Source organism: Bos grunniens, chromosome 17, assembly GCF_055505025.1.
Source record: "Bos grunniens cultivar Pamir isolate PY7600 chromosome 17, Bosgru_T2T1.0, whole genome shotgun sequence".
NCBI classification, from domain to species: Eukaryota; Metazoa; Chordata; class Mammalia; order Artiodactyla; family Bovidae; genus Bos; species Bos grunniens.
The window spans coordinates 45,747,810-45,766,378 of record NC_141181.1 but is presented as its reverse complement, the minus strand read 5'-3'; the positions used below and the strand labels follow the sequence as shown (position 1 = coordinate 45,766,378).

The following is an 18,569-nucleotide window of genomic DNA, read 5'->3' as shown; positions in this document are numbered from 1 at the left end:
CCAGGCTGACACATAAAACCACACCTCACAGCCCCTCTCTCACATGTGCCCAGGCCATCCATGTCTGATGTCTCTACTGGGGAAACCATCCTGATGTGAACTCAGGACCAGGGGTAGGAAGGATGCAGGTGTGCAGAGGGTGGAGGGTAGTGTTGTTCCTGGCCTCAAGGTGTGAGCAAAGCAACATTACAACAAAGCAGTGTCCTGTTGGAGGTCCACAGGGAGGTCGGGGGTGAACAGGCCAGTGAAGAGGGCAGGGGCAGACATGGGGTGGAGCTCACGGATGGGGAGCCCTAGTGGATGTCAGCTCCTTCGGGCCCAGCAGAGGGGCCCCTTCCCAGGTGCAACTCTCTACCCTCCCCTTGGTTCATGGGGGTATGATTCTTTGTGTCCACTCAACCCCTGAGAGGTGAGGGCTCATCTACCTACCATGAGCGAAGCTTGTGGAGCAGGCAGGTGACCCATAGGAGCCCATTAGAGACAGGCCATATCTGAGTTAGAACCTGGGGAACCCAGGGAGCTCTCATCCCACTACCCAGGACCCTAGAAGGTTGTGGCTGGAGCTGCTGCCACCACCTCATCACCTTGGAGATTTTTCAAACTCATTAACAAGCTTTGAACAAGTAAATCGTGTTTTCTTTTATAATAGCAACAAACATTAAGGCCCATTATAAAAGTGGAATAGAGTCAATGTTCCATTGTAGAGAGGAAAAGATGACGGTTTAGACTTTCTGTAATAACCAAGAGTGTATAAACAAATATCATAATGATGTGAGAATTGCACTGTGCCAAGAGCATCGCTTATTTCCAGCTGTGGCCATTCCTGCTCCAGAAAGAACACCCCCCAACTGGTAACTGGCTGCTGAGGAGACCTCTGTGGCCTCTGCCTGAGAATTTACAAGGTCACTGTCACGAGCCGCTCGTCCACCTCGTGGTGTAGACAGGGTGAGCATAGAAGTGTTTATGCTGCTCTCAGAGTGACCTGCTAAGTGTGCATTAAATAACATCAGCTCGCTCTGCATCGCTTGCCTTGGAGTAATTTTAATAACAAGCTAAGTAGGTAAAACAAGTGGAGAAATGAGCTACTTCCTGCTCCCTCCCATCAGCTGCCCCCATAGCAGCACTGAAGTCTTCATTAAATCCATAGCTCTGGAACGCACTGAGGATAAAATCCAAACTCCTCCCCGTGACTGAGTCAGAACACACTGCCTTCCCCACCTCCCACATCTTCCTCCTCCTGCCCCCTCCCAGCCACACTGGCCTTCTGTCTCTGAGCCCCTGGGTCCCTGGCCTCAGGGCCTTTGCACATGCTCTTCCCTCTGCCTGAGCACTCTTCCTGCCCGTGGTCCGCTGGCTCCTCCTCACAGTGCAGGTCTCCCTCAGAGGAGCCTCAGACCAGCCAGGACAGAGACCCCGTTCTGCCTGCCCAGCCCCCTAGAGCCTTGTCGTCTTTCACTTCTCAGCCCTAGCACTGTGGATTTATTTGATGTCTGTGTGCATGCTCAGCCGCTTCAGTCATATCCAACTCTTTGTGAACCTATGAACTATAGCCTGACAGGCTCCTCTGTCCATAGGAATTTCCAGGCAAGAATACTAGAATGGATTGCATGCCGTCCTCCAGGGAATCCTCCTGACCCTGATATTGAACCCGCGTTGCAACAATTCTTCACCCACTGAGCCACCTGGAAACCCTGTCTAACGTCTCCATGTACTCATTTCCACAGGGTCCTCTACCTGTCCTGGAGTAAACCAGCACCCGGCACGCAGCAGGTGCCGCAACCAGTGTGTGTTGAGCGAGTGAACGCGGGCCTTGTTCAAGGTGACGGTGGGCTGTGAGAGGTCAGTTACCAGGTCCAACTTAGATACCAAGGCGAGCAGAGGAGGAGAGTCTAAGGTCATGGATTCACAGGTGGACCCAGAAAGACTGTTTCAGCTGACATTTACAGCATATCACAAACAGCAGGATATTAATTATTAAACTCTATCAAACTCATTTACCTTTAGGCAAAGCCAGAAATCAGGCTTTGCAGTCACCTATCCTTCTGTAAATTGCATTCTCAAGACAGCTCCCGAGAGCAAGTGAAAGCTCCATCCCCCATCACGTTCCTGTCGCTCTGACCTCCACCCCCAGTTCTGAGCTCCTGCTTTTGTCCACCTGGGATCTGAGCACCGCACACAGGACAACAGGTGGGACCAGGACTTCTCAGACACAGATGTGCGCCCGCCCTCCTGGACTCATGAGAACCATTCCTGCCGCATCGTGATCACCACCCCAGAGCTGTGGTGTGAGAACCCTGCGGGAACCACACAGCCCAGCTGGGCCCACATGCACCTGTCCTTCGGGCTTCCCTTCGGGTGGCGCTAGCGGTAAAGAATCCACCTGCCAAAGCAGGACACAAGAGACGAAGGTTGGAAATGGCAACCTGCTCCAGTATTCTTGCCTGGAAAATTCCATGGACAGAGAGGCCTGACGGGCTACAGTCCATAGGGTCACAAAGAGTCAGACACGACTGAGTGAGCACACACCTGTCCTTCTTTGACCCTCTTTTCTTTTCTTTCTTTTTTTTTTTTCTTTTAAAATCCCTGACATAACTCTAGACAGCTAACATGCACAAGTCCGTCGAGACCCGGGTGCGTCCTGCCCGCGCTGTGCACGCTGGCGGCTTAGTCAAGCTGGCCACATTGCTCTTTTCATCAATGTAGACAGCTTTTAGAACCAGTGCCTCAATTATTGGAAATCACAATGCACTCAGCTTAAATGACTGACGACTACGCGAGTCTGTCCTCGAGCCGAAGGGGCACCCGTCTTCCTCCACCTCCGGCGCCCGCGGCCCGCCTGCAGCGCAGAGCCTCGCGGCCCGGCCGCCGCCGCCGCCGCCGCCCTCCAGAGGGGCCGCACGGGCGCTCTTCGCTCGGCGGGACCCGCCTGCCGCCGACCCTCTTTTCTTGACACAGCCTCCTTGCCTCCAATGAACCCACGTCTGGCACCGACAGCCCTTCCTTCCAGGCAAGTGGGCTCCACTCCAGCATCAGACCCAACTTCCCGCTGTGCCTCTTGACCGAAAGGGACACTCCACCCACCAGCTGCCAAGAGAGCCATTATTTCCTCAAATAAATACCCTGCGCCTGGAATCACCCTGCACCCTCACTTTTCTCAGCAGGAATGTTGAAGCCGAGACCCCCTCCCTCCAGACCAGCTGTGCGGGCTCTGGGCTCCTGCAGCTCTGAGCCACCCTGCCTCTCCCAGGGGTGCACCAGGGCCAGGGCTGGGTAGCCCCGGGGAAGGTGAGCGCAGCTGGTGCAGGTTGGTCTGGGGAACAAGAAGCACTGCCTTTAGGAGGGGCGGATGCTGTTCTGTTCTCCGCAGTCTCCACCCACCCCCATGACTCACCTCCAGGCACCTGCACTCCTCACATTCCTGTGTGTCCCAAGGACACGTGAGTTCATGGCCTTGCCCTCAATCATTGTGGGGAGCTGTGGGTTGGAGCTGGACATGAGGGGCTGAGCTGCCTGGAAGTGAGGGTCCCACACTTTGTGTCATCCTGGCAAGATCCCCCTCTTCCCAGGGCTCTGAGCCTCCTAGATGGTTTTGGGTAAATTAGAAATGGACCCTTCCTCACACTTGTTACTGCCATCTGCCGGGAAACCATCCCAGTGTGTGTGACTCCTACATGACTGTGGTGTGAGCTGTGCTGTTTGAGTGACACAGCACGCAACCTGAACAACAGCGCCTGGCAGCCCTGCCTCCTCCTCTGCCGTGCCCCCTGCTCCTTCATCCTTCCCCAGGGTGCCAATCACCAGCCGACCTTGTATATTTTATCTAATAAATGTCTGTTTCACCTTTTGAATATATTCTCCATGAGGGCTGAGAGTTCGGTCTGTTTTATTCAAGATTGCGTTCCAGAGAATAAAACTGTCTAACATAAAGTAGGGACTCAACAAATATGTGTTGAATAAATGAACAAATGAATGCAGGAGTAAGTTCTCCTTCTTTCCCCTCTGCATCTTCCGTTGTCACCAGCAGAGACAGTGAGCAGAGGTCACTGAGTTATGTGCTGCCCTGACCAGCCTCAGGGATCTTGGGCTTGATCCAGGGGAGATGCTCAGAGCAAATTTGGAGCAAATTCCTGTTTGTAGAAGCTGCATCTGGGCACAGCTGCCAGGGACTCAATTATGCTGTTAAGTGAAGACAAAGAAAATGAACCAAGTTAGTTTATTAGGTTTGAATGACTGCACAGCTGCCGAGGAGCCACTAGTGAAAAGTCAAGCTTTGACAGAAGTTTTGACTTCTGTAGAATTAAATGTTTACATTCAATATTAAATTCCTGAGCAGTGGAGGTGGGCTGGGAGTGGTGGTGCCTGAGGGAGGAGATCACTTCCTAATTAGATGGAGGGAAGCTGATTCCATCTCGTGGGATCCTATTCTAATAACATAATCTCCACCCCATGACCTGGCGACTCTGTGAACCTCCAGAGAAAGAAACAGTTTATTTTCATTGCTTTAAAGATGATAAAATGTATAAAACATCCCACTTCTGCTCCAGTGAAGGGTCAGTGAGCTCAGGGGTCTGTCACCTCCTCCCAGGTTTATCCTGAGGCTTTTGCACACACAGGATAGGGGTGTTAATCCAGCAGTTGTTGGTGCTCAGACAGTCGTTGAGGGACAATCACACCCAAACTGACTTTAATCCCAGGAGTTCTACTCACATGACTGAAGCTGCAGGGGCAGGTGGGGGCCAGATTCCAGTTGGCAGGTCCTGGAGTTCAAGGGACGTTGTTACCGGGTCTCCCTGAATCAGACACTGTCTCTGTCTCCAGTGAGTCCTCATCCAGGGAGCCTCTCCCCTCCTGGAGTACACCGTCCACTCCCAGCTTAGGACTCATATGCTCTCTGCTGACCCTCCTTTCCATTGTTCCAGACCCTGGGGTCCCACATCACATGCCCAATGCAATGGTTCCTCATCCTGAGCCCCTCCCTGTGACCTGGGCCCTGGGGCCACTCTGGAGCCTGGCAGCAGACACGGGGGTAACAGTTCCACCCTAGGTCCACACACCAGACAGGAGGGGGACTGCCTCCAGGGATGGTGGGAGTGGACCGTGCTCACAAACCAGGAGACGCCAGCACCCAGGACCCAGGTGAGCAAACAGGGCTCCCAACAGGTGACTGAGCTGCTGGGCCACACGGCTGGCAGGAAGCAAAACTGGGGTCCCAGGGGCTTCCATCTGTCTATTTGTGTGCCTGCGGGGCCCTGTCCTCACCAATCCCCCCCAGGCTGTGTGTGCAGTGGCCACTCCCACTCGAGCATCTCTCCTGCTCCCTGAGTTGGAGGTAAGATGTCATGTGGATGTTCTGTGTATGTGAAGGGAAATGATGACAGGGACTCAGGAGGAGCTGGGCAGTCTGCTCCTCAGAGATGATGGAACGACATGTGGCCACAGAGTGAAACAGATACACGGCTCCTGGGTCAATGCAGGAACTTGCTGACCCGAAGCCCTCTGTCCCAGATGGACTCGCCCCCCCCCCCATCTCCTGGGGTGCAAGGCTCCGATGGGTACATCTTTCTGGTAGAGAAATGGCAGCTCCTGATTGACTGCTGTGCAGGCAGAGAGGGAAGTGGAAGGCACAGCAGGGACTTGGAAACAGAAATTCAGTAAGCACCCTGATTATAAAGGCGAGAGCTGAGAGTCAGGGGAGGGCACCCTGAGTTTGGCCACAGAGGAAACTACTGCCACAAGAGGGCTGGAGAGTGATTACTGGGAGGGGTGAGCAGACCAGGGGCTGGGTCTCCATCAAGTCCAGAGGGTCAGGCACAGGTGTCCAGAGTCCTCTCCCCGAGAAGCCACCCAAGAGATCATGCCAGCAGGTCATGCCAGCACCTGTGACATGGTGTCACCATGGAAGCTCATCAGACACTCAGTGCCCAGAGTTGCACTGGGGGCTGGCCAAGTAGCCACCCTCTGCCTGACATGTCCTCAAATCCCAGACCCAGGAGGGAAGCAGGTGCCCAGCATCAACCATGTTGTCTTCACAATGGTTTAGATGGGAGGATGGGCATGGGGGAAGTCCTCTTTAGCAATGAGAAAAAATTCCCATCCATATGGGGAACTCTCCATGGTCCTGCTCACAGGCCCTTACCCAAAACAACTTTGCCAGCAGCCTTTCTAAGAATCGTGGTTCATGTGCCAGGTTAACTCTTTTCTGTACATTTTCTCAACAGGGCTGTTCAAGGAACAAGATGGAGGTCCAGAGAGTTCACAGGCCATTCCCACAAGGGGACCCTGCAGAGAGTTAGTGCATCCAGAGATGAGGACAGGAGGGAGAAAGAGGAAGACTGCACCTGACTCCCCACAGAAAAGTCAGCTTGAAAACAACACACGGTCCACAACCTTCATGAGATGGTTACAACTGGGTGAATAGACACGAAACATATGGAGATGTCATTGTGACATGGATGAGATAAAGCAGCAGGGGGGTTTGTAAAGAAGTAGGGGTTTTATGAGTCTCCAGTCCAGGTTCGATGCACGATACTGGATGCTTGGGGCTGGTACACTGGGATGACCCAGAGGGATAGTATGGGGAGGGAGGAGGGAAGAGGGTTCAGGATGGGGAACACATGTATACCTGTGACAGATTCATTTTGATATATGGCAAAACCAATACAATATTGTAAAGTTAAATGAAATAAAATTTAAAAAAAGAAATAGGGGTTTTGTAGGTAACTGGAGGTAAGGTGTTATCAGTTTAAAATACACGGTTATGTCTATAAGATGTCTTCTGTAATCCCATTGGTAACCACTCAGAAAATACCTATGGAGGATGTACCCAAAAAATGAGAAAGAAATCAAACATATGAAAAACAAAACACAGTGGAAGGCAGTAAGAGACGAAAGTCACTAAAGACATACAGAAAACAATGTATAATGGCAATAGAAAGCCCTTCCCCATCAGTAATTTACATGTAATTTAATTACATGTAAACGGGTTAAACTCCCCAGTCAAAACGTATTGAGTGGCTGATGAATAAACAAACAAGATCCAAGTATATGCTGCCTACAAGAGTCTCACCTTAATACACGAGGATGGGGACTTCCCTGGTGGTCCAGTGGATAAGACTCTGAGGTTCCAGTGCAGAGGACATGGGTTTGATCCCTGGTCAGAGAACTGAGTTCGCATGTGTCATGCGATGTACCAAAAAAAAAAACAAAAAACAAATTAGACTCAGGGACAGACACAGGCTTAAAGTAAAAAGATGGAAACAGATCCTCCACCAAACAGTGACCAGAAGTGAGCAGGGGGAGCTATACTTATACCTGATCTCACATTATAGACTTTAAGTAAATACAGTCACAAGAAACAAAGAACATTGTATGATGATGAACGGTCAATTCAGGAAGACAGAACAATTGTAAAAATATATCCACGCAACACATAGTTCCAAATCACAGGAAGCAGCATTGGTAGAACTGAGGCAAGACATAGATAGTGATGCAGTGACAGCAGGAGATACAGCTCACTTCCAGTGAGTGATGGATCAGCTGGACAGAAGTTCAATAGAGAAACACAGGCTAAAGCAACACTGCAGGCACACGCAGAGCATTGCACCCAATAGTGGCAGATACACACCCTCCCCCAGTTCACATAGCGCATCCCCCAGCAGAGACCACACACTAGGGCACAAAATGAGCCTTATCCACTTCAAGAAAATTGAGATCATACAAGTATCTTTCCTGACCAAAGCGGAATGAAACTAGAAATTGGCAACAAAGAAAAGCCAAGAACTCACAAACACTTGGAAATTAAGACACAGTCTCTTTAACAATCCATGGGGAAAGAGGGAATCACAAGGGAAATTAGAAAATATCTCGAGATGAATGAAAATGGAACTCCTCATACCAAAACTTATTTGATCCAGCAAAAGCAGTGCTAAGAGGGAAGGTTATAGTAAATGCCTACATTTAAGGAGAAGAAAGCTCTCAAATGAGCAACCTAACATTACACCTCAAGGAACTAGAAAAAGGAGAGCAAATTAAACTAAAAGTTAGCAGATGAAATATTTAAGATTACTCCAGGAATAAATAAAATAAGAATAGAAAAAATCAATGAAAGTAAATTTGTTTTTTAAGAATCAATAAAATTGGCAAATGCTTAGCTAGAAGAAAAACAGAGAAAAGACTTAAAAATCAGAAATGAAACAGAGACATTATAACTGATGCCATGGAAATACACACAATCATGAGACTTTCTTAAACAATCACATCCACAACTTGGACAACTGAGAAGAAATGGATAAATTCCTAGAAACATACAACCTACCAAGACTGAATCAGGAAGAAATAGAAAATCAGACTTCCAATGAATAAGGAGGTTGAATCATTAGTCCAACATCCCAACAGAGAAAAGCCCAGGACCAGGTGGCTTCAGTGGTGAATTCTACCAAGCATCTGAGAATTAACACCAATCCTTCTTAAACTCTTCCAGAGAGTTCAAGAGGAGAGGACACTTCCAAACCCATTCCATGAGGTCCATGTTATGTTGTTAAATCCAAATCAGACAGAGATAGTATAGAGAACTAAACCAATATCCCTGGTAAATATTGATGCAGAAATCCCAGCAGGCCCTAAGATCCTCCAGAACCCCTGGAGAGAGGCTAGAAATGAGATGGCTGGGACCCACCTCCTTCCCATCCACCCCCCTTCCCTGGCCTCATGGGACCCCGGGGGCCCTCTTGTTTGGACAAGAAGCCAGCAGCATCTGATGCTGGTCAGGCAATCATGCTGCAATGAAGACTCCAATGGAGCTGATGAGGGGCCAGGTTGGAGGGGCACCTGCCTTCTCATTAGCTGGCCTAACGAGCCTGCACCCCATGGACCCCATCTCAATGAATTATCAGCTGCTAATCAAAGGGACAATTGCCAAAACCACCCCACTACATCGTGGGAGGGAGCGAGTGGGAGACTCCACCCCACCCCAGCCTCCAGGGACACCTCAGATGTGATTAAGTACATATCCTGAGACAGACAGAGGTGAGTGTCCTCCTCCCATCCCGACTCCCAGAGCCGAGAGGCCAGCAGAAGTGCCCAAGTCCACTGGTGCTGGATTTAGTATGAAAAGGTCTGGGCTGGGGGAGAGGTGGTTTTAAAGACAAACAGATTGTATAGCTTCCCTGCTCCACACCCTCCAGTGGTTTCTTGACATCCTGGAGCAACACAGTTTCAAGCTTGATTTTCAAGGCCCCTCTGATGCCCTCAGTTTACTTCCCCACTCCCCTCCCTTCTCTCTGTGCAGCTCCCACTTCAGGACTTTGCACCTGCCATGCCCACTCCCAGGACAGCCCTTCTACCATCCTTACCGACTCTCTCCCTGTCTTCTCCCAGTCATCTGCAAAGCACCGCCCCTCAGGAGCTCTGTCCTGACCCAGGCCCTGCCCTGCACACCCACTGCCCAGTCACCTTGCTCCCTTTCCCCATGCATTTCTGTTCACTCCCCTACACATGTATTGCTCTGTCTGCTCACGGATCTGGGCAGCTCCATCTCTGAGGTTCCTGGGACTGCTCAGGGTCATCCTTGGAAGTTCCCTTCCTGAGCTCTGACCCAGGAGGCTTCCCTCCGTTTCCCTTGCCTCCTCCCACAGACCTTTCCCATCTGCCTTTCAGGAGCCTGGCCCAGCTGCAAGAGCTCCTTAGCCTCCCTTGTTCCTCTGGTCCAGGCCACGATCAGGTCTGAACTTCTAGCTCTCCCTTCACTTGCTGGGCCCTCAGCCCAGGGCAGCAGAGCTAGTGGACATATCCTCTGTCCACTGTCACTTGGAGACAGGCGAGCCCTCACACCTGGCAAGGACTTTGTTCCTCCATTGCCAGGAGGTCACGCAGTGATGCTAAAAAGTCAACAGTATGGAACTGGCCTGACCATTTAGACTAAGATACTGAGGCCAGTGGTGGTGTTGATGGTGTTTGATGTCCCTAAAAGCTTTTTTAGCACAAGGGTCTGGGCAGGGTCATGTCCCCTCACAGCCAGGTCCTGGATGGTCCAGTTGCACTAAGAGCCCAGATGGAGTCTGCCATCCCAGGAGGGCTGTCACCAGGGCCTTAAAGAGCTGGAACCCTGCCCATCCTTCCCCAGGGGCAGCACAGCCACTGCGCCCTCACACCTGTAGGGGGCGCCATTCATACATGCACCCCTCTCCCCTTCAGATTCTCCCTCTTTGATGGAGAAACTACCAGGTTGCAAGATCCCATCAGCACCTGCCTCTGCTGCTCATTCTCACACTCACTTTGAAATTAGAACACGTATTTCTCTTACGACCGTGTCCATTCTTGGTTTGCAAATCACTCTGCAGAAACTCCCCATCCAGTAATTTCCCTGCCCTGCTTTTCCCTGGTAATGATCACCCACAATTAACGAGCTATGTTGGATTAAAGTCATAAAGAACAGAGCTCATGTGAGCAGGTCCTGGAGGAGTCGTTCCGTGAGTGAATGGAGCAGCCTCAGGGAAGGGCCCGCTGTGCCTGGGCTCCCTCCATGGGGAGGCTCACCCCCTGGTGGATGCGCCATTTCTGGAACTTAAAATCCCCACGTGGGTACCCAAGGGGCTGCTTCAAAGGTGGTTCTGGATGCCGGGACCTCCCTAGCCCCTCTGCCCAGCTGCCCCAGCTCCTCTCTGCCCCACCCTTCAGGTAGACCATGACTCAGGGACCCAGGACTGCTCCACAGGTGACACAGCTCCTGACACCCAGCCAGCTCATGGGAGCAGAGAGCCCATAGAAAGGCTGGGCTCCGAGGCTGCTCCTGGCTGCACTCGCTCTCCCGGCTGACCTCCAGGAGACTCCTCGGACACCTCGTGACCCTCACCTGCTCTCAGGGGCCCAGGCCTGGCCACGTGCACATCTCATACCCTGGCCGCCGCCTTCGGTTCAGGGCTGGACACAGGCCCCGAGTCAGAGAGGTGAGACGCTGTCGCAGACGTCTGCCAGGACTCTGATCACGTGGAGGGCCTGCTTTCTCCGGGGCTGGAAGCTGCAGGACGCCTGCCCGCGCTCAGTAACCGCGCCCGCTCAGGTCCAGGGAGACAGTCTGTGCGCAGAGATGGGAGGGGCGGCCTCAGGCTGCTGTCCGAGCTTGGTCACCCCAAGGATGCTCTGCCCGGGACTGTCAGTTACAGAAGACGGCGCTCGCTCTCTGCGCTCACCTAGTGTGTGATGAGATCCTGTGACTTGTGACCAAAACCTCTGGACACTTGACCGTTGTTAACATTGAACAATAACACAGTTTTATCTGAGCTGAGAAGGAGGAACTGAGGCCAAAGCAAGGAAGAAAAGCCCTCCCTGTCCCCACACCCCCTCGGGCCCCTCCCCTCTGATGTCACTCTTCCTGCAGGGACAGCGGGGACAAGAGACGCCTCTTCCTCCAGATCCTGTTTCCATCACCCCTCAGCTGGCCCTGGAGTCATGCCTCCCCACCCTCTGGACACAGCAAGTCAGCCTTCTCACAGGTTTGCAAGCTCAGAGGAGGGACAGGCTCCCAGGGGGACCAGCTGTGGCCCCACCTGAGAGAGAGGCTCCAAACAAAGTGCCATTGGGATGGGGTGGGGTGTGTTCCCTGCAGGGGCTTCTACAGACTGGTTATTAGTGTTATTGCTCAGACCCTGGTCCTGCATCCTTGGGGAGAAAACCACGTGTGTCCTTAAAAAAGACAACAGAAAGGTCAGGAAATCAGAGAGACCCCAGGAAAGGGGCATCTGCCTCAGGAGGACTTGGTTGAAGCCAGTTCTGGTCCTTCCCGGTCAGAGCTGGTAGCTTTGGGAGATTCAGGAAAATGAGATGGAATCTGGGGCACAGAATGGGAGGTGGGATGGGGCGGAGGAGCAGAAGGCTTTTCCTGTTTGCGTCACCTAAGCCAGAGCCGCTTATGCGATAACAAGATTCACTAGTCTTTTATGTGGTTAATCTGATACTGCTTGGAGGTGTTTGAGTAACAACTTCACTAAGTATTAAAAGAGAGGAATCAAGGACTTTCCTGACAATGCAGTGGTTAAGACTCCACCATTCCACTGAAGGAGGCAAGAGTTTGATCCTGGTCTGGGAGCTAAGATCCCACATGCCATGCAAGGTAGCCAAAAAAAATTTTTTTATAAAGGGGGAAGGGCAAAGAAATTTGTTGGCTTATGTATAAGGGCAATTCATGGGATGAAGGCTCTGGGCACAGCTGGACCTTGAATTTGCCCCTGCTGTATGTCTTTGTGTTCTCTGTCTGTCTTTGTGTCTCTCCTGACATTACCAGGCAGTTGTCTCCCTGTGTTCACACCGGGGGGCACCTAGCACCTTCAGGCTTATACTTCCCAGATCTCTCTCTCTCCTGAGGGCAGAGAAGGGGACACCATGGTCCAATTTCCCTGTGGACCACAGAGTGTTCCCTGTGCCCAAGAAATGGACTGTCCCCAGTCACCAGACTTGAATGACATGCCTCCTGCTGAGTGTATAGCTGGGTTCTGCCCCCTCGAGTGAGGGACTGAGAACATGGTTGTGGTTCCCGAGGAGATGCTGGGCGGGTGCATGTGTACACACGCTCATCTGCACTCACAAATGCCATGCACACATATGTACACACACACCTATTCCAGACGGAACAGAGAAAGCCCTGGACTGGGAACTGAGAGCTCCCTTTCTGATGGGGAACCCCAGGCCGGCACTTTCTGGGGGATGCTCACCGCCCACCTGTTTATCAGGGTGTGGTGAGTGTGGACTCTAACCAGGTGGGACCAAGATCAGGACAGGACAGGTCAGGCAGAGGGTGAAGGGCAAGTGGATGGTCCATTCTAGTTAAGCAAATGGGGAGCAGGGTGCAGGAATGTGACCACATGGCTTCTAGGTCAGCATCCACCCACCCTTCCCATCCTCCCCACTAGTGAAGAGCCACACCAGCTTCCTGTCCAGGGAGGACTTGGAGGGAGGGATGGGGCCTCAGGGGGATAGAGGCAGGGGCTGTGGATACTGAGTGGACCAGACTAGCCTCCAGCGAGTGAGGCTCAGGAGGACTGGCAGGAAGCCATAAGAGGTTTCCTCTGCTCTCTGATCCCCCAGGGAAGCTCTCTGGGGTACTAGGGGCACACACAGCTTTCCTGTGTGGACAGACAGAGATGGGAGCCCCCCAGGTAGGGTCCATGGAGAGGAGATGAGTGAGACCCTGCAGTGCACACCTGGCCCCATGGCCCTGGGCACATGTAGAGAGGAGGTCAGGGCCCTGGGTGTCCCCAGGAAGCGGGATCAGGGGACAGAGGTGAGGCAGAGGGTCACATTCCTCATGCATCCTGCACAGCTGACTGATGCTGGGTACTCCCCTCCACAGACACACAGTTGATGTAGGTCACTGGGCACCTGGGTACCATGGTGACGGTGCCATAGCAACCCCCACCCCTGCAGTCTCCACACCAGTGCAGGTGGAATTAATGAGTTTAGATTCATTTAGTAAAGTAATTGACCTGGGGAGTCAGAGTCTAAAGCCACTTTGGATGCTAGGCTCTGGCCATCCAGGACCCACCATGAGAGGACAGAGAGAAGACGAGATCACAGGTGGAATCAAGAAGGAGCCAGAGCTCCACGACTCCTGTCTGCCATCACCGCTGCCTCTGTGGCTGTGGGCAGGGGAAGAAGGAGGGGCCAGGGCTGAAGGTGTGGGGTATGTTTACATGGTCCCTGTGGCTGGCAGCTTGCACGTTGGGTGGTTCACACTTGGGACATCATCAGGACCATAGCAACCCCGAGTCCCTCCCAGGCTCCCTCCCACTTCCTCCCAGGTACCATCTCCTCAATCCTGCCTCCCACTTCACCGTGTACTTGTTTTTGTTTTAACCCCCTTCATGCATCCTTCACACACAGAAGTGACTGTGATCACTCTGCACATTTACGGGATGTAATCATACAGCCCTGATCCCCTGTGACTTGCTTATTGTGTTCAACTTGAGTTTTTGAGCATCTCTGTGTTAAAGGGCCTATTGAACATGCATTCTCAAAGCTGTATACAATTATTTGTACCACAATTTATTATCCATTCGATGGCTATTCATTCCGCACATTTATTGCTTTGTTCTGTGAACAATGCTTCCATGTAGCTTGTCGAGAAGATTAAATTCATCTATCTTATGTATCCATCCATCTTTCTGTCTACCTACACTGAGTGCCGTGCCTGCCAGACAGAAGGAGCCGCAGGTGTGTCATTACCATCCCTCACTGTAGGATCAGAGACAGTGCCTGAATTGGGCATTGTTAGCCGTGGCATGTGAATACACAGGTACACTAATTCACACACTCACATTCACCCTCACACAAGCATACACTCCATGGCTGGATGTTATCAAAAGACACCGTGGACTGATGTGGAGAATGTGGCCCCACCCCCCATCAGTCTCATCTCTGACCTGTGACAGCTACACAGGGAAATAGACCCCAAGCAAGTCCAGCCAGGCTCTCTGGACAGACAGAGGTGCAGGGCTCTGGCCTAGGGGAAGGGGTGAGAAGGAGAGGCTAGGAGAGGTTTTCTAGGGCTAGAGGGAGGTGAGATTTCCCCAGACCAGAGAGCTGGGATCCACGGGCATGAGGTGTCAGAGGTTTACCAGCTGTCCACCACTAGGGGAATCTGAGGGCTCCATGGAGACACACCAGCACACCTCATCCCACGGGGAATCAGTAGTGAGATGGCTTGCTGACCTCAGCATGGGGCCCCAGACTCATTCCCACAAGTCTGGGGGCCGCAGCCGGGTGGTCCAACGACCTCTGAGAACATAAAGATCCAAACACACTGCTCCAGAGTGAAGCTGACCCGAGGTAGCATCTCCTGACCTCCATCCTGCTTCGGTCTCCACCCCAGAAGCCAGAGCCCCTGCCCAAGTTCCCTAGAAGGTCTGGGGGAGGGGAGGAGTCTGGGGATGAGTGATTTGTTTATGAGCGAGCTCATTGCAGGATATTCTCCACAAAGTGGTCTTTTCCTGTTTTCCTCACAGATGTAAACCCACTGCTCAGGGCACCGTGGACACATGGTATGTAGTCAACATACCAGCAGGATGTGGCAGGACTCACAGGTCTCCCCTGGGAGGTGGGGCCCTGCTGGGATAGGGTCCAAGGGGCCAATGAGCAGGCAGGAGAAGCCGGCGCTGAGATCAACCCAGAAAGAGGAGTTCCCACTGTAACCAAAATTGGGGTCCAGCTGTTCACTGCGTGAAAGCCAATCAAGAGGCCAGGTTGGTGGAAAGGAAAGTTTGCTTTATTTTGGATGCTAGGGGTGAGAGCAGACTCCTGTCCAAAGGACTTCCACTGACCACCAGCGGGCAAGAGCTTTTCTAGGCTGAGGGAGGGGGCTACATGCAGAAACAGCATGGTCAGCTCTGCCGGTCATCTTGAAACTGATCATCAGTGGTCTGACCAGCATTGATTATTTTAAGTAGTTAATCTTCAGTTTCAGGGTCAGTTTGTTCCCATTTCTTGGAGGCCAGTTCTCAGAACTGTGGAAGCTTATGTCATGGCTACAGTCTGGTCATCATGTAGTTAATTTCTTCCACCTGGTAGGGGTTTCAGAATCTATAAGCCAGCTCACACGAGATGGCTCAGAATATTGTCTACAGCCCTTGATGCTGCTGCTGCTGCTGCTAAGTCGCTTCAGTCGTGTCTGACTCTGTGCGACCCCATAGACGGCAGCCCCCCAGGCTCCTCTGTCCGTGGGATTCTCCAGGCAAGAACACTGGAGTGGGTTGCCATTTCCTCCTCCAATGCATGAAAGTGAAAAGTCAAAGTGAAGTCGCTCAGTCGTGTCCGACTCCTAGCGACCCCATGGATTGCAGCCTACCAGGCTCCTCCGTCCATGGGATTTTCCAGGCAAGAGTACTGGAGTGGGGTGCCATTGCCTTCTCCACTACAGCCCTTGAGAAGGAACTAAAAGTCCTCTGTGTTGCTTAATGACTGGAGTGTTATTACTTGGTCTCCTTTGACTGTTTTCCTTTGTTTCTGTATTTTCTCACTTCTCTGGTTAAATTTATTCTTTAGCCAAAGTTTTCCAGAGACAAAAGGCAGGCAGAGGGCATGGTGGATGTTGGGGGGAGAACCATAGAGTCCTGCTCTGCTTCACTGGGAGCAGCAGGACTCAAGATGAGAGAGGGAAAGAGCACTCCTGCTGAAGGAGGCTGGGGTTGTGCCTGTGTTGCTTTAACGAGGTTATCTGTCTACTCCCCACAACTCAGTGATGCTAACATGATGGCGGTCCCCATTTCACAGATGGGCAAACTGAGAGTCTGGGCAGTGCCATCATTGTCTCATGTCTCAAGGCTGTGAGGTAGATTCTGGCTCAGGTTTGGGCAACCTCTCCACCTGTGCTTTTCACGTCCTTCTGCCCCAGAGGTGGGTGTTCTGCTGGCACCTCCTGGAGTCCTTGGCATATGGAGACCATGGGGCCTCCTATCCTGAATCCCAGGTTCTTCCCCACCCACTACAGCTGAGGTTCTGGCTTTTCTTTCCTCCCCCTCTCCCACCAGCACAGATGCAGACCTGGGGGCAGCAATTCATAATGTCAGGGGAAAGCCACCTTGGATGGCACCTGGTCAGGACCTTTCTGACTCAGTCTCCACAGACTCTACATCACCAGCAGATAAACTTTGGTGGGAATCCTGGGGCAGTAAACTGCAGTAAGCTCACTACCAGGAAGTAAGGGCACAACTATGGCTCCAGGGATGTGAACCTGAGTGACAGAGCAGATGAAGCTTTATCAGGAGCCCAGCATCCCAAGTCATCAGTCTGCAATCCAGTTCTCATGGGCTGAAGACTTAATTTGTCACTCAGGTGTGAAATAGGCAGGGCTTTCAGCCCTTTTTCCATGGTGTGGGCATGATGGATGATGTTTGAATGCACATCACTTTCCCCAGGGCTTAACTAAAGTCTGACAAGCCCAGAGAGCTTGTACAGAGGGTGAGTGGACACAGCAGTTCTTGAACCCCACACGACGACCTTCAATGAAAGTCATTCTCATAGAAACTAACAACATTGTAAAGCAATTATACTCCAAAAAAAAAAAAAAAACCTACAAACCACATTTAATGTTTGCTTAATTGAATCAAAATTCTAAAAGTCAAACATTATCACAGAGTTAAACTTTTTGCCCTCAAATTATCCATGTATTGCTTTCAAAAGTCAAATAAGTTACTTTTAAAAGGCCGAAAAATTTGAAAATATTATTTTCCTTAGTTTGGGGAACTCATAGTACCACTGCTGGTTTTGAAGTTGGTCTGTGTTTGTGCATGTACGAGCCAAACACAAGATCCCATGTGTGCTGTGCTCAGTCACTTCAGTCGTGTCTGACTCTTTGCAACCCCATAGACTGTAGCCCACCAGGCTCCTCTGTCCATGGGATTCTCCAGGCAAGAATACTGGAGTGGGTTGCCATGCCCTCCTCCAGGGGATCTTCCCAACTGAGGGATCGAACCTGTGTCTCTTGCATCTCCTGCATTGTAGGCAAATTCTTTACCACTGAGCGACTGGGAAAGCCCATACAAGAGCCTATAAGCAACTCTTAAGTTAAAATCTAAAAGAAAAAAAAAAAGGTTACTCTCCACCACTGGCTCTGAGCTTTTCCTCCCACCACCCCTCCACCTCTTTTGTGAATGGCTTTCCTTTAGGGGTTGACCCCCATATACCCCCCATCAGTTCAGTTCAGTTCAGTCGCTCAGTCGTGTCCGACTCTTTGCGACCCCATGAATTGCAGCACGCCAGGCCTCCCTGTCCATCACCAACTCCTGGAGTTCACTCAGACTCATGTCCATCGAGTCAGTGATGCCATCCAGCCATCTCATCCTCTGGCGTCCCCTTCTTATCCTGCCCCCAATCCTGCCCAGCATCAGGGTCTTTTCCAATGAGTCAACTCTTCGCATGAGGTGGCCAAAGTACTGGAGTTTCAGCTTCAGCATCATTCCTTCCAAAGAAATCCCAGGGCTGATCTCCTTCAGAATGGACTGGTTGGATCTCCTTGCAGTCCAAGGGACTCTCAAGAGTCTTCTCCAACACCACAGTTCAAAAGCATCAATTCTTCGGCGCTCAGCCTCCTTCACAGTCCAACTCTCACATCCACACATGACCACTGGAAAAACCATAGCCTTGACTAGACGGACCTTTGTTGGCAAAGTAATGTCTCTGCTTTTCAATATGCTGTCTAGGTTGGTCATAACTTTCCTTCCAAGGAGTAAGCATCTTTTAATTTCATGGCTGCAGTCACCATCTGCAGTGATTTTGGAGCCCAGAAAAATAAAGTGTGACACTGTTTCCACTGTTTCCCCATCTGTTTCCCATGAAGTGATGGGACCGGATGCCATGATCTTCGTTTTCTGAATGTTGGTTTTTAAGCCAACTTTTTCACTCTCCACTTTCACTTTCATCAAGAGGCTTTTTAGTTCCTCTTCACTTTCTGCCATACCGACCCGTATGTCAGTGCTTGTGGTCTAGGGAGGCCCTTTATGTTTTCCTACCTGTGAATCGTATGACTTGAGTCCAGGTAATAAATTAACAGCATCCCTTCTCACAGCATTATTTGGGGTTTGGGC

General features: G+C 51.4%; 1 long non-coding RNA gene across 9 annotated transcripts; it reads right to left on the bottom strand.

The window, feature by feature from the left end:
- Positions 1 to 3,866: 3,866 nt before the first annotated feature.
- Positions 3,867 to 11,304, bottom strand: LOC147355287 (uncharacterized). Of its 9 annotated transcripts, none has more exons than XR_015143966.1 (5): positions 10,850 to 11,304; positions 7,067 to 7,162; positions 6,137 to 6,279; positions 4,708 to 4,848; positions 3,867 to 4,176 (listed from the first exon to the last, which is right to left on the bottom strand). It is a non-coding gene; the product is annotated as an uncharacterized LOC147355287 (long non-coding RNA). The 9 variants fall into 9 exon arrangements; XR_015143968.1 differs by lacking the exon at positions 10,850 to 11,304 and adding an exon at positions 9,515 to 9,719 and having other exon boundaries at positions 4,708 to 4,757; XR_015143964.1 differs by lacking the exon at positions 10,850 to 11,304 and adding an exon at positions 9,515 to 9,717.
- Positions 11,305 to 18,569: the final 7,265 nt, after the last annotated feature.